The sequence below is a fragment of the Protopterus annectens genome, chromosome 4.part0, assembly GCF_019279795.1.
Source record: "Protopterus annectens isolate FY-2018-M chromosome 4.part0, PAN1.0, whole genome shotgun sequence".
In the NCBI taxonomy this organism is placed as follows: Eukaryota; Metazoa; Chordata; order Ceratodontiformes; family Protopteridae; genus Protopterus; species Protopterus annectens.
This window is the reverse complement of record NC_056733.1, coordinates 1,115,570,380-1,115,583,362: the sequence shown is the minus strand read 5'-3', so window position 1 is coordinate 1,115,583,362 and position 12,983 is coordinate 1,115,570,380. Positions and strand designations below refer to the sequence as shown.

The following is a 12,983-nucleotide window of genomic DNA, read 5'->3' as shown; positions in this document are numbered from 1 at the left end:
AAATCAGCTACAGATTCTGCTTATCTACTTTCTTACCACCAGCCATCCAATCCTTGATTTCTTAAAGATGGCTTTACGCCTGTCCCATGCATTCTTAAACTCAGTCACTATTTTTGACCTTACTACTTCCAGGGAAGCGGTTTCAATACACAACTGTATACATACTATATACATATTAACTTACAAGTGAATGTGTAATTTATAACTAAGTACAGAAACAGATTCAAAATACAAAATGTCGTTATACAACAGTAAACTTTAGTGGTTCAGTCCCATGACACAGGGAGGATGACGATTTAGACTAATGGGCACAACTTAGCACATGAGGGACCAGATAGTGGAAGATGGGAGTGAGTGAGTGGCCAATGCCAGCATGCCCTGAGAGCAGGGAGGCAGCTTTGCTCATTGCACTGGCAACACCTGAAGGAAGAAGGAATGCAGGTGTATCACCAGCAGCAAATAGAGCCTAGCATGCCCATGCTGCAAGGGGTGTGCAGCTTAGTCAGGAGGTTGTGCATGCATGTAAATGGGTATGCACCTCCCAAACGCAGTTATTACAGACTATGCATGCTGTTGATGGAGTGCAGGGAGGACAGTCTGCAGGATATGCAGACTCTCCACCTCCCTAACTCCTGACTCTTACCTCCACTGTGGAATGAATAGGCCAGAGGGTTCTTGTCCTGTTGGAGGAATGAATGGGCCTATTCAGCGCAGGAAGGGGAGCCACTAGAACAACCCTGTAGACTACCAACAACAAAAACATATAATGAAGTAGTGAAAACTGCAACACAACGAAGCTAGTCTTGTCTGGAACATTTTCAGCAGCTGTGATACATTGATATCAGTGTTAACTTTTTTATTCAAAAAGTACTGAATCACTTTTGGAAATGACAGCACTCTTATTGACATAATCCCAAGTGTAGTTCTCCTCAGAAGATGAAACTGCCATTTCTTTAATGCCCTAACATTTTATGAATATCCATGACTTTTTACTTTTTAAGTCTTTACTGTACATTCAGGCCAGTGTAAGCCGCGGTGGTGGCATTGTCGCCTCACAGCAAAAGGTTCTCCCGTTTGATTCTTGGCTGGAGTGCCTTCTGTGTGGAGTTTGCATGTCCTCCCCGTGGTCAAGTTACGTTCAAAAGACATGCGTAGGACGTGTCTTCGTTGAAGGTTGGGCAGTGAGCTGGCACCGAGGCACTGTAAAAATCTACTGCCAATCATTAATGGACCGGAGTTCCGCTGTGGCGACCCATAACCGGGATAAGCTGAAAGAAGAACAAACAAACTGTACATTCAGGCCAGTAAACCCAAACACCACTAGCTGTAGACTAGACATGTCACGTAGCTGAAACACTGGCATGTCCTTAAGACGTGATATGCATATAACTCGTGGGCCTCCACTAGAGGAAGTTTAAGGTATTACACAGTGAAGACTCCACCTTGGCTGAATCTTTCTTGTAGTTTTTACTGAATGGTTTTTGTGTGTGACCATTTCACACTTTGTTTTAGTTTTTCTATGTATACAGCTGTATCCATATATAATTATATATACCTATATAATATACATATACAAACACACACACACACACACACATATATATATATATATATATATATATATATATATACATATACATATATATATAGATCTACTTAAATGAGTCAAACACTATTTTTGTCAACATGGATAATGCTGACTCAAACTGATCAACACTATACATGTCAAAGTGCTACTATGCATGTACCGAGAATTAATCTCGACGGATGCAAAACTTTAAAAAAACAAAGCATCATTTTTACAGGGGGAAGCTCCCCTACCCCAGCCCCCATTAATTACATATTTTAAGACCAAGATCATACAATCCCCTGGGAAAGGGGTATATTCCCCTCAGTCTGTTGATCTTGCATGCCCATCAACCATCTGTTTAGTCGACCAAATTGTGTTGATTAAACAGATATCAAGGAACGTATCATTTGACAAATTTAGAGGGACTCTGATAGATACATACATACATACACACATATATATATATATATATATATATATATATATATATATACACACACACACACACACACACATACATACATATACACACATATGTGCACTTGATTCTACCAAATGTTATTCAGCCAAGAATTACAAACGAGTGAAAATAACTCAGAAAACAAAATGATTGAAAACTCATACTTCAGAATCACTATTAGTTGACAACATACAGTTGACATTGAAAATTCTTTAAAAACAATTTTTGAAGGCCACTCCCGTATACCCAGCTTAGTTAAATATACTACCTTTATACCCAGCTTAGTTAAATATACTACCTACTTGGTCTTACAAATATGGGAAAAACAGAAGGCCATACACAGTGAATCATTGCTTGAGTACACAAAGAAACCATACCTGCACTGATTGTTAGTATTATGAGTGGTGTTACCTTTCAACAATCACCCAGGTAAAACACTTCAGTTATTTGTATATATTTCAACCTGCATGTTACAGAAAGCTGTCTACCTATACCACGTTCCTACTAAAAGTGTTCCTCATTTATTATATGGAGCCACCAGCGGGGAAGGGCCATAAATCTCCCTGTAAAACCACTTCACTGGCATTATACTGAGTATGGGTCTTCCATTTTTGGTAAGAGGACACTGCAAGACTTCAGGATCTGTAGCTCCTGTAGGTAAAATGTTCCTAGAGCTACATCATATGTAGAAGCTCTAAATGAACAGATAAGATTTTCTAATACTAGGTTTTCTGAGCTCTTGATTTACATTCAGTAACTTCTCCGATAACTGGCTCTTAAAAGGTATCAGAATGAGAACACTCAGGCTGCTAACCAGAGGCACTTAAAACTTTGAGTGCACGAAGGACTCTTCTGCCTAGGTCAGGAGGAAACAAGACTAAAGAAAAACTCATGAAAGCCTACAGCCAAAGCACCAGTCATTTTCATTTCTAAAATAAAGGATATATGTTTTACGAGCACCATCACTGACCAAAAGAAGGTGTACTCAGTAGAATGGTTTTATTTATTTGACTGTTTATTTCCTAGTGGATTATGTTGTTTCAGCTTTTTTTGAGATACAACTGTATCATCCTTATGTGCATCCTGGACACATACATTGTGTAGGAGAAGGGCAATATACAGCCCAATGCGCTCAAAAGAACATCTGGGATCTCATGACTGTCCTTTGGTCATGTTTGAAAATAAATACCTCACCTGGAAGACATTGACCTCTGGTAAGAACAGAATGCTCCATTCTGTGCCTAATATGATTTGCTTTAGTTCAGAGAGAAGCTCAGGATGGCCAGGCACTGAATGAAGTACCTCAGAATACAGTTTGTTTGATTTGAGGCAAAACAGTGAAAGAATCTTCTAAGTATAGATAACAGGGATCCCCTTGGTCCAGAGTTGGGCAAACACTGGTTCTAAGCATTAGATAAACACAAAGGGTACACTGGACAGATCAAACAAAAAGAAGGTGAATTGGGAAAGTGCATGCTCTTTCCTGAATATCAGTTAATGTCTGAGGTTTTTGTGGTGCAGAGACGGACAGATGAGCATTTTTCAGTTCTATGGTCAATAAATGTGCCTATGATAATAAACGTAGTAGAACAAAGTCTCCAGGGTCAGCACCCTAAATTCTATCATCTATAGAAACTTTTTAGTCTATATAAATCTAGAACAGAAATTTTATGGTCCACTATTTTTTTGGCGGGAAGCAGGGAACAAGAAACAATCTGAAGTAAAAATCTTTTAACTGCTCCTCCAGGCTAAAATTTCTATGGCTCCACATTGAAAGAGAGGAGTCACAATCAGCTAAGCCAGCTGCAACTGGTTCAGGAAAAGAGGAAGCATTCCTAGGAAGTGGAAAAATGCTCTAAGCTCTATTGTGTAGCCTAAAGAAATAATCATCCTTATCCAGTTCTGTGATACTAGGTCAAAACAATTTGGTCTGAAGTAAGCCTCTTTCCCAGGATAAAAATAAAAGGAGGAGTGTAGATATTGCTTGTTGGAATGGAAGTTGTGAATTTACTAGCAGTGACTCGTACAGAATTTACATATACCCCAAGGCACAAAAACTGGGTTAGACTGGACAGAAATTACATTTTGCAGGAGCATGTGTAATTAATCAAAAGCTTTGAAATATATCCAATAACTATTTCAGAGCACACACAAAAGAAGAATAATGTAAAGATGCATGGCAATTAAAGTAAGAATGACACATTGGAACTTCCACCTTATTTGTTAACAAGAAAGGAATTTACGGAATGGGTAGTGGAAATTATATGAGATTTATTAGGGAAGACTAACATTTCTTTAGGGTGGATAGCTGAGTAGAAAGATGAAATGACAATGGAGTTTAGCGATATGGTAGAAATAACAGAGTAAGTGATGTGGGAAATAACAGGAATTATTTAGAAGGGTTGTCAAAAGATGAAATATTACAGAGGACAAGTAATTTCACAGAATAAGAAGAGGAGCAACTGCTGACTGCTAAAGGGGAAATAAGGAGTATTTGGATAATATGCATACACTTAGAAAGGTTGCTGTTAAGCAAGAATTTTTCGTTAACTCCACAGAGCAAAGATTCTTAACATAAACGACTCAGGCAACAGAATACAAAAAGGGTTGCTGCCAAACTCAGGGGGCCTTTGACAAGAAAACTAGTCAAAGATCTTATAGGGGTATTAAAATATTTCAGAACTTCTATGAAAATTTGTATAAAGCACAAGGATGGGGAAAGCAAGACAAGGCACAGCTGGAATTATTTATGGAACACTTAACTATGTCAAGGTTAGAGGAAGATGAGGCTCAAGAACTGACAGATTAGATAGAAAAAGGAAGAAATAAAAACGGTGAAGTATAATCAACAAACAGAGAAGTCTCCAGAAGCAGATGGAATTCCTCTGGAAGTTCAGAAGTTAGGAGGGAAGTAAGTAACTGAAAAAGACTCAGAAGGTTTTGCTTAACAATATTTTAAAACGAGGGCAGCAACAAAATCTTGGAAGAAAGGTGTTGGCTATATTACTCAAAGAGAATAATGGCCCTCAAGACCCACCTTTATATAGATTCAATTTTAAAACATAATTATAAAAGTGTTTATGTCCATGATAGCTAAGAGAATAGCAAAGGTGTTGCCAACATTGACAGATATGGATTAACGTAGTTTTGTGGATGGAAAGCAAACAACTAACAATTTTAATACAGCAAAGATGAAACAGAGTGTAAGAAAATACCATTGTTGTTAGTGGATATTGACTTACAGAAGGGGTTCCATAGTGCTAGCTGGGATTTATGTTCCCTGACAGAATAATAGGAGTTATTAAGGAGGGTATATGAAGGGTCAGAGGCAAGAATTAAAGTGGGAGGGTTCCTCTCTGACAAGCTGTGTTTAAACTGATAAATCAGACACGGGTTTCCTCTTTCGTCTTTGTTATTTGCTTTATACCTACAGCCACTGGCAAAGTAAATAACTGACTCGAAAGTTCACATATATTTATTTATTTCTTGAATTTGTAAAGAAGGGTGGAGCAATGATCAGTTCTGACCAATTTCAATCCCAGCCCAGGGAAATATAACTGGTATGGCAATCAAGAAAAGTTAGGTTTATGTCTAGATGTTACTATTATGTACTCATTAAATCCACCTCAAAAATACAAAGCCAATTGCCTGTAGCCGATAAAACATCAAATAAACATTAGTCAAAAGACACACAATAAGTTATCAGGATTCACTGAAAGGGTTGTATAAAATTAGTTTTAGTTTTATTAGAAATAACACAGGTTAAGCCCTTTCGAAAATATGCAAAATGATTCTGGAATGCATGGGAGAAAATTAGCAAAGGAACCAAGATATTGGGAGTAAATAACTATGGAGAAAGACAAAGTGGTGTAAGGCCAAGTGGAAATTTAGACCGCAGGTTAGAGACAGTTTTCCCTATAGGGATAGATAGCAAAGTACAGGTAACTGGAAGAAGGCCAGCTCTAGTTAAGTTTTTAGATGAGTCTAGAACTGATACTGCTGTTATAAAGAGATAATTTACAGGGCATATAAAATGCTGCACAAGAATTATAAGAATCAATCAGAAGATATTAGAAAAGATTGGGAAAACAGAAAAGAAAACAGTTTAAGAAACTTCTCTGTATGGAAGATTTTCAGTCCATATATTTCTAGTTAATCACTGTATATTAATCAGCTCAGGTCTTTTAACTAGAAATATACAGTGATTAACTAGAAATATATGGACTGAAAATCTTCTACACAGAGAAGTTTCTTGTCTTTGGACCCACTATACTTGTTTAGTGGGTTGTTTGAGACTTCAGGGATACCACGCAGATTACTTTTTTTTTGGAAAACAGAAAAGAAAGGCAATAAAAAAGTCACAGTAGGAGGGCAGATGTGTGACTCTCGAGTATACAACTAAGTCCAGAAAGTTTACCGTATGGAAGTACTGACAGAGGTACTTTAATACCCAAGTAGACTTCAGCAAGTTTTGCCTCAAGTAGATAACAATTGCTGAAGGTGTGATGGGAAAAGAAACAGGTAAATGGAAATATGTTTTTGGGAATGTAATGCGTTAGCAAATTTTAAAACATCCCTATAGAATATGATGGGGACACAAATGGTTGTAGCTAAGGAAATTATTCCTTTGAACTGGGATATAGAATATGAACCTGCCCAGCAGTAAGGCAGTTCAATGCTACTGTCTGCCAAAAAAGCAAGTACTAGAAAAGGGAAATTAAATCAAACTAGCCGCAACCAGAGTTCTGAATACTGTACAGGACACAAAAGATAATGAAGATGAGATTTCTGGAGATGGAAGGAGTAAATTACATAGAAACAAATGGAATTTGTTGGAACAATGCATGCAGAATAATGCTCAAGAGAAGTGAAATTTAAAGGAAGGCATGATTTGAGCAATTTATGTAATGTTGGAATGAATAATTGTTAAAACAGATATACATGTGTATTTAATTCATGCAAATTGTGTACACTGGTTTGTTTTATTTTCTGAAACTGTATGTGTGCCCATGTCATAGTTTAAATGGTGTGAATTTAACAAAGGTGTGTTTTTTTTAAATTAATAAGGTCTTACTTGAGAACAACTTTTAAACATGCAGTGATTTATAAAACTATGGTAATCTGGGGATCAGACAAAAGGTTTGCAAAGATAATGTAAAAATATTAAAAGGAATTTTGAAGCAGGGTGTGCTAGAAAACCCTAACCAAGCTAATAAGCAACTGAGCAAGTATTTCGACAGAAAGAGCAACTTTAAAATGAGTCTCACAGAAACTATATTTCGAGAATACACCACAAGTCCAGAAATATTTAACTCAAAGGTTAAGTCACCAAGAATCAGAAAGAGGAATTCCACAGATAAGGGACTCAGTATCTGTGGTCATAACCAGAAATCCTAAGAGAATCATACAAATGTTTAAAGGCCTCTGTAAGGAGCTATATGTGGCAAAAAAAGCAGAAATAATGGTAAATGAAGAGAGGCTGCAAGTTTATTTAGCCAGACTGCTTTTACCCTGACTAGGATATTTGGCTAACACTAATTAACCAGGAATGAAAGGGTTGGGTATCCCTGCTTCTTGGTAACCAGCATTCATTTCAGTTATACTAAAGAAGGGAAGGGCTCCACAAAGCCATAAAGATCCATGTCCATTGAACAGTGCAGTTACAAAACATTCATGGAAAGTAGAGATGTGTAAAGTCTTACCATAACCATACCTGTTCTCCTCTTCACCACTGCAGCATTCATTACAGCAGGGATCCCTGCCAAGGGCGGAGCACCATTCTGTCACTATACCAAAGCCTTTAGGTTGCCTTAAGGTATGCCCTATGTCACATTTGCAACTCGCGTAGCGTACATCATAAAGGTGATGTCCAGCTGTACCAACCTCGGAAATGAGGCTCCACTACGAATGCCAGTCCAAGGAGTAATGAGGTGATCAGTACATCCAGAAGAGAAATGAACCTGGGAGTGAATACTGCAACAATGAAGAGAAGGAGATCTACTGTTATGGTAAGAGTTTACCCAACTGCACTATGCCTTCCATTTCACTGTTGCAGCATTCATTACAATAGGGATTTTGCCAAAGCTGAGGAAGAAGAGAGGGAGGAGGAAGAACCAGCAGAGTTCTCTAGGAAGCCATGAAGGATGGCCCTTGCAAAAAAAAAGAAGTTATGTACTTACCATAATGTTCCACCTGTGTTGTCCATTTTCATTCTTCCTCAACCTGTGGATCTGGATCCAAACCTCAGGATCCGCCTTGGCCATTTTTTTTTTAGAGCTTAGGATCTGACTCTCGAGCAACTATCTTACCCATAATGCCAGTGTCCTCCACATTACCTCAGATCGAGTTTGCTGCAGCTATATAAGCAAATGCTTAAGGGATGGATAAAGAACTATCAAAAGATAGAGAGCAGACAAAACCAGGAGCTCAAAGGGAACAATAGTTTCTAGAACGCCTCTGCAAATCTTCCCAGAAGGGAAAGGGGATGGATGGGGGGGGAGGTTAAGGAAAAATGAAAACGGACAACAGAAATGGAACATTATGGTTAATTACATAACTTCTTTACCTGATGTTGTCATTTTCATTCGTTCCTCAACCTGTGGGACAGAGTCTCCAGCTACAGTGACCTTGGGTAGCCATCATGGAAGGATATTCTGAAGCGTTGCCCAGCCCTACCTCTCGACACAATATCTAATTTGTAATGTGTGATAAAGGTATGGGAGTTCAAACAAGTAGCAGCTGCACAAATGTCATCTACTGAATTCTGGACCAGAAGGCTTGAGATGTAGACATAGATCTAGTAGAATACGCTTTAACAAGACCAGGTAAAGGTATTCCTTTAGCAGAATACACATGAGAAATGCAGTCTGTGATCCATTTAGACTAAGAGTTTGCACATTGGGCTTCCCTTTCTAACACTGGAGGAGACAAAAACCCGATTAGTTTTTCTGAAAGATTTTGTTCTGTCCAAATAACACAGCTGTTGAACATCTAGCAAGTGAAGAGTGTATTCACCCATTCTGAAAATTGGGGAAGAAAACTGGTAGGTTAATGACCTGACTGATATTGTTTTCAGAGGCACCTTTAGGCAAAAAGGAAGGATTAGTACGCAAGGTCACTCTATCTTTAGGAAAAAAACAAATAGGGAGGTTTGACTGATAATGCTTGTAATTCAGATACCCTTTTAGCTGACATGATGGCAACTAGAAAGGCAGTTTTCCAGTATAGAAATTTCAAGTCTATCTTGGCTGAAGGTTCAAAAGGAGGTAGGACAAGAGCTTGTAATCTCATGGTTGTCCCAAGGAGGAGTGGGGTCCTTTATAGGCAGTCTAAGTAAAAAGGTACCCCTGAGAAATGTCTTCCCAGTTTAGATGAAGCCAGAGAAGATGAACTGTCCCCATGTGATAATTTGAAATGGCTGCCAGTTGCACAGTAGAAAAACGTGCTGCACTTTGGAAAACTGAAGCGAGAAAATCCAAAACTGCAGGAATAGGAGCTGTAAAAGGATCCAAATATTTTTGGTGAGTCCATATAGAAAATCTCTTCCATTTATTTTTATAAGTCTTTTTAGTAAAGGCTTTATGTGAGGATATTAAATCTTTTGAACTGTTGAAGAAAGCGTGGTATCTTTAGCCATCACTAGAACTGGAGAAACCATACCGTCAATTTCAGTCCTGGAAGATCTAGGTGAACCTGCCTTGATGGGTGGGACAAAAGATTTGGATGTGGTTCCAGCATCCACGGAGGGCATACCAAGTGAGACCAAAGAATGGGAAATCAAATCTGTTGAGGCCAGAAGGGAGCAATGAAGATCACTTTGCTCTTCAACCTCTGAGCTTTCTGAAAAACTTGGGTATAAGGGGAAGGGGAGGGTAGGCATAAAGAAGACCAGAGGGCCAAACATGGATTAGAGCATCTCTCTGTGACTGCCCCTGAGGAGGGATCAAGGCAAAGAACCTGCTGCACTTGCTGTTAAGGGGCGAAGCAAAGAGACTGAAGCAAGGTTGACCCAACCTGTGGAAGATCGTGTTTGCCACTAATTGATTTAGAGACCACTCTTGAGGCATCAGAACTCTGCATAGCCTGCCCGCCAGAATGCTGAATTTCCTTGAAATGTGTGTTGCAATCAGGAAGTGGGTGGAAGAGGTCACCCACTGCCAAACCCTCATTGCTTCTCGACATAACAGGATAAGATCTGGTTTCTTCCTGTTTGTTGATGTACCATACCACAAACTGTCGGTTTGTACTGCAATAGTTCCTAGAGGTAGAAGGTTCTGAAATGCTTGCAATGCTAGAAGCACCACTCTCATCTCTCAGACACTGATATGCAAATTGGCCTCTTGTGTTGACCATGTGCCTTGGACCACATGACCCAGGTAATGCCCCCACCCTAGCTGGGAAGCATTCATGATCAATGTGGTGTTGGGGGGGGTGGAAGAACAAAGGGTCATTCTTGCTTTGACTTCTTCCGACTGCAGCCACCATAGAAGTGAGTCTTTGCATACTCGGGTCAGTGGGTAGAAGTGTAAGGACCACTGGACCGCCAGAGTCCACTGAAGTACTGTCATGTGTAAGTGTGGTATTGGGATCAAGGTTATCATGGCAGTCATCTAACCTAATGCTCCGAGGACTAGGCTTGTTAGGGGTATTGGAATGGCTAGAATTTGTCTGATATCCAATTTTCAAGTGTAAATCCTGTCGGGAGTCAGGTAGGCCAGACAACTGGCTGTGTCTAGACGAGCTCCTATAAAGTCTATCAACTGTACGGGTTGTAGCTAAGATTTCTGCATGTTGATTGTGATGCCCAAGGTAGGGGCTACCTGTAGTAGATAGCTCCTGGCTTGTAATAATAGATGCCTGGTTGGTGTGGTCAGGAGCCAGTCGTCTAGATAAGGAAACATGTTGAATTCATGCAGTCTCAACTGAGCTACTACTACTGTCATGCATTTGGTAAACACTTTGGGGGCTGTGGTGAGACCAAAGGGCTGTAACTCTAAAATGATAATGACTGGTCCCCAGCCAGAAGCAGAGAAACTTTCTGGAGTGTCTGTCATTCTGATGTGATAGTACACACCCTGAAGATCGATGGAGCACATCCAGTTGTCCTTTCATAACAAAGGTTGAACTGACTGAACCGGGACCATCCGGAACTTCACACTGTCTACTGATTTGCTCAGTAGACTTAACTAACAGCAATAACAAGTGGAGCTTTATGATTTATTTATTTGACATTTGTTAACCGGGATAGTCCATCTGAGCAAAAGCCCTTTTTCAGTGGAGGCTCAGGGAGAAATGCTCCACAGTACAAGTAGACAAGAGAATTTACAAAACTGAAGATGAATACAGTGAAAAATTTACAATAAAACAGTTAAGCAAATACAGATAAAGTTTCACAGTACAATATTGTAACAGGCATTATAACACTGAAGAAAAAAACAGCTAAAAATATAGAATAAAAGATTTGAATGAATTTACATAAAACACTGGGTTATCTTCAGAAGGTAACTGTACAATACAGAGCAGTTGTTAAGTGAGTTATGATAGTAGGGAAGGGAGGAACAGAGAGAATAGTGATAGAGAAAGGAGTGGGTTCATGTGGGATGATTACAGAGGCAAATTCACGTGCTACTAAGGTACCTTTTGAGAGGTTTCTTGAAATCGTGGATGTAGGAAATGTTTCTAACGGGGGAGCTTGTTCCATGCAAGAGCAGGGAAGTAGCTGTACAGATTCTGTCCAATAGATTTTTTAGGTTTGTGAATTTGTAAGAGACATTGGTCAGAGATTCTGAGGGATCAAGGGGGCTTATAGAGGGAGACAAGTGAGGAAATGATAGGGCAAGAGGAGGGCTTATTCAAAATAGTATGGATAATGAAAAGTTGGGTAAATAAAGAGTTGGTTAGGAAACTCTAGCCAGCTGAGTGTATAAAGAGTGTGATAGTGGTGTGTTCTTCAGGGCAGATTGGCTGCAAAACTAGCAATTTTGCTGCAGGTGGTTTCAAGTTTGGAATGTAGTGAGTACTGTAAGTTGGTTAAAATTTGACAACTGTAAAAGAGGTTGGGGAGAAGGTAAGCTTGGCTAGCCAGATCCTGGAGCTCGGTGTGAGGAACCTTCTTGTTTCTACAGAGTAAACCAAGCTTTTGGTGGGTTTTCTTGATGCAGTTAAGTACATGCAGGTCAAATTTTAGTTGAAATTCCACTATTACTCCAAGCAGTTTAATGTGGTATTCAGCTATGACTGTAGTGTTGTTGAGGGAAGAAATGGTGAATGAGGATTTAAGTTGGTAAAGGGATTTTGGGAGGAAGAGAAGTTGTTTTGTCTTTTAGGGTTTAGAATGAGTTGGTTGTTAGTAAGCCATGTTTCAGTGAGGTTGAAAGATGTTTGTGTCAGGGTTAGTAGGCCAGTGAGACTGTCAGCGATAGAAATGATGGTGGAGTCATCTGCCTACTGTAAGAGGGAAGACCGAGGACAGGATGTGTGAAGTTGGTTAGTAAAAATGTTAAAAAGGAGGGGGCTTGAAATAGAGCCTTGAGGGATGCCCATTTTGATGGGGAGAAAAGGAGAAAGAGCAGAGAGCCATTTTACAGATTGCAGTCTGTCTGTGAGGTAGCTATTGTACCAGGAGATAGTTGCTGAGGAGAGGTTGAGAGAGCTTGGAGAGGAGGATGGGGTGAGAGACAGAGTCAAAGGCTTTGGACAAATCTAAAAAGATGCAGGACACCAGATTATCATTGTCTCTAGCTAAGGAGATGGAGTTAGTAAAGAAAATAAGTGCAGTAGTGGTGCTCTAGTTGGGGTGGAAGCCATGTTGAGTAGGGGTATGCAGGTTTTTATGAGTAAGATAAGCTGAGATTTGTTTATAAATACAGTTATCAAGAATTATGGCGAGGAGAAAGAGTATGGCAATAGGTCGATAATTAGACAGTTCAACAGAATTTCACCTTTGTGGATTAG

The 12,983-nt window shown here is 39.4% G+C and overlaps 1 protein-coding gene across 1 annotated transcript in view; it reads right to left on the bottom strand.

Annotated features, from left to right (window-relative positions):
• The window catches only part of RANBP17 (RAN binding protein 17), a 4,607,784-nt gene that overhangs the window by 3,724,814 nt on the left and 869,987 nt on the right, over nucleotides 1–12,983 (bottom strand). The window lies entirely within an intron of this gene.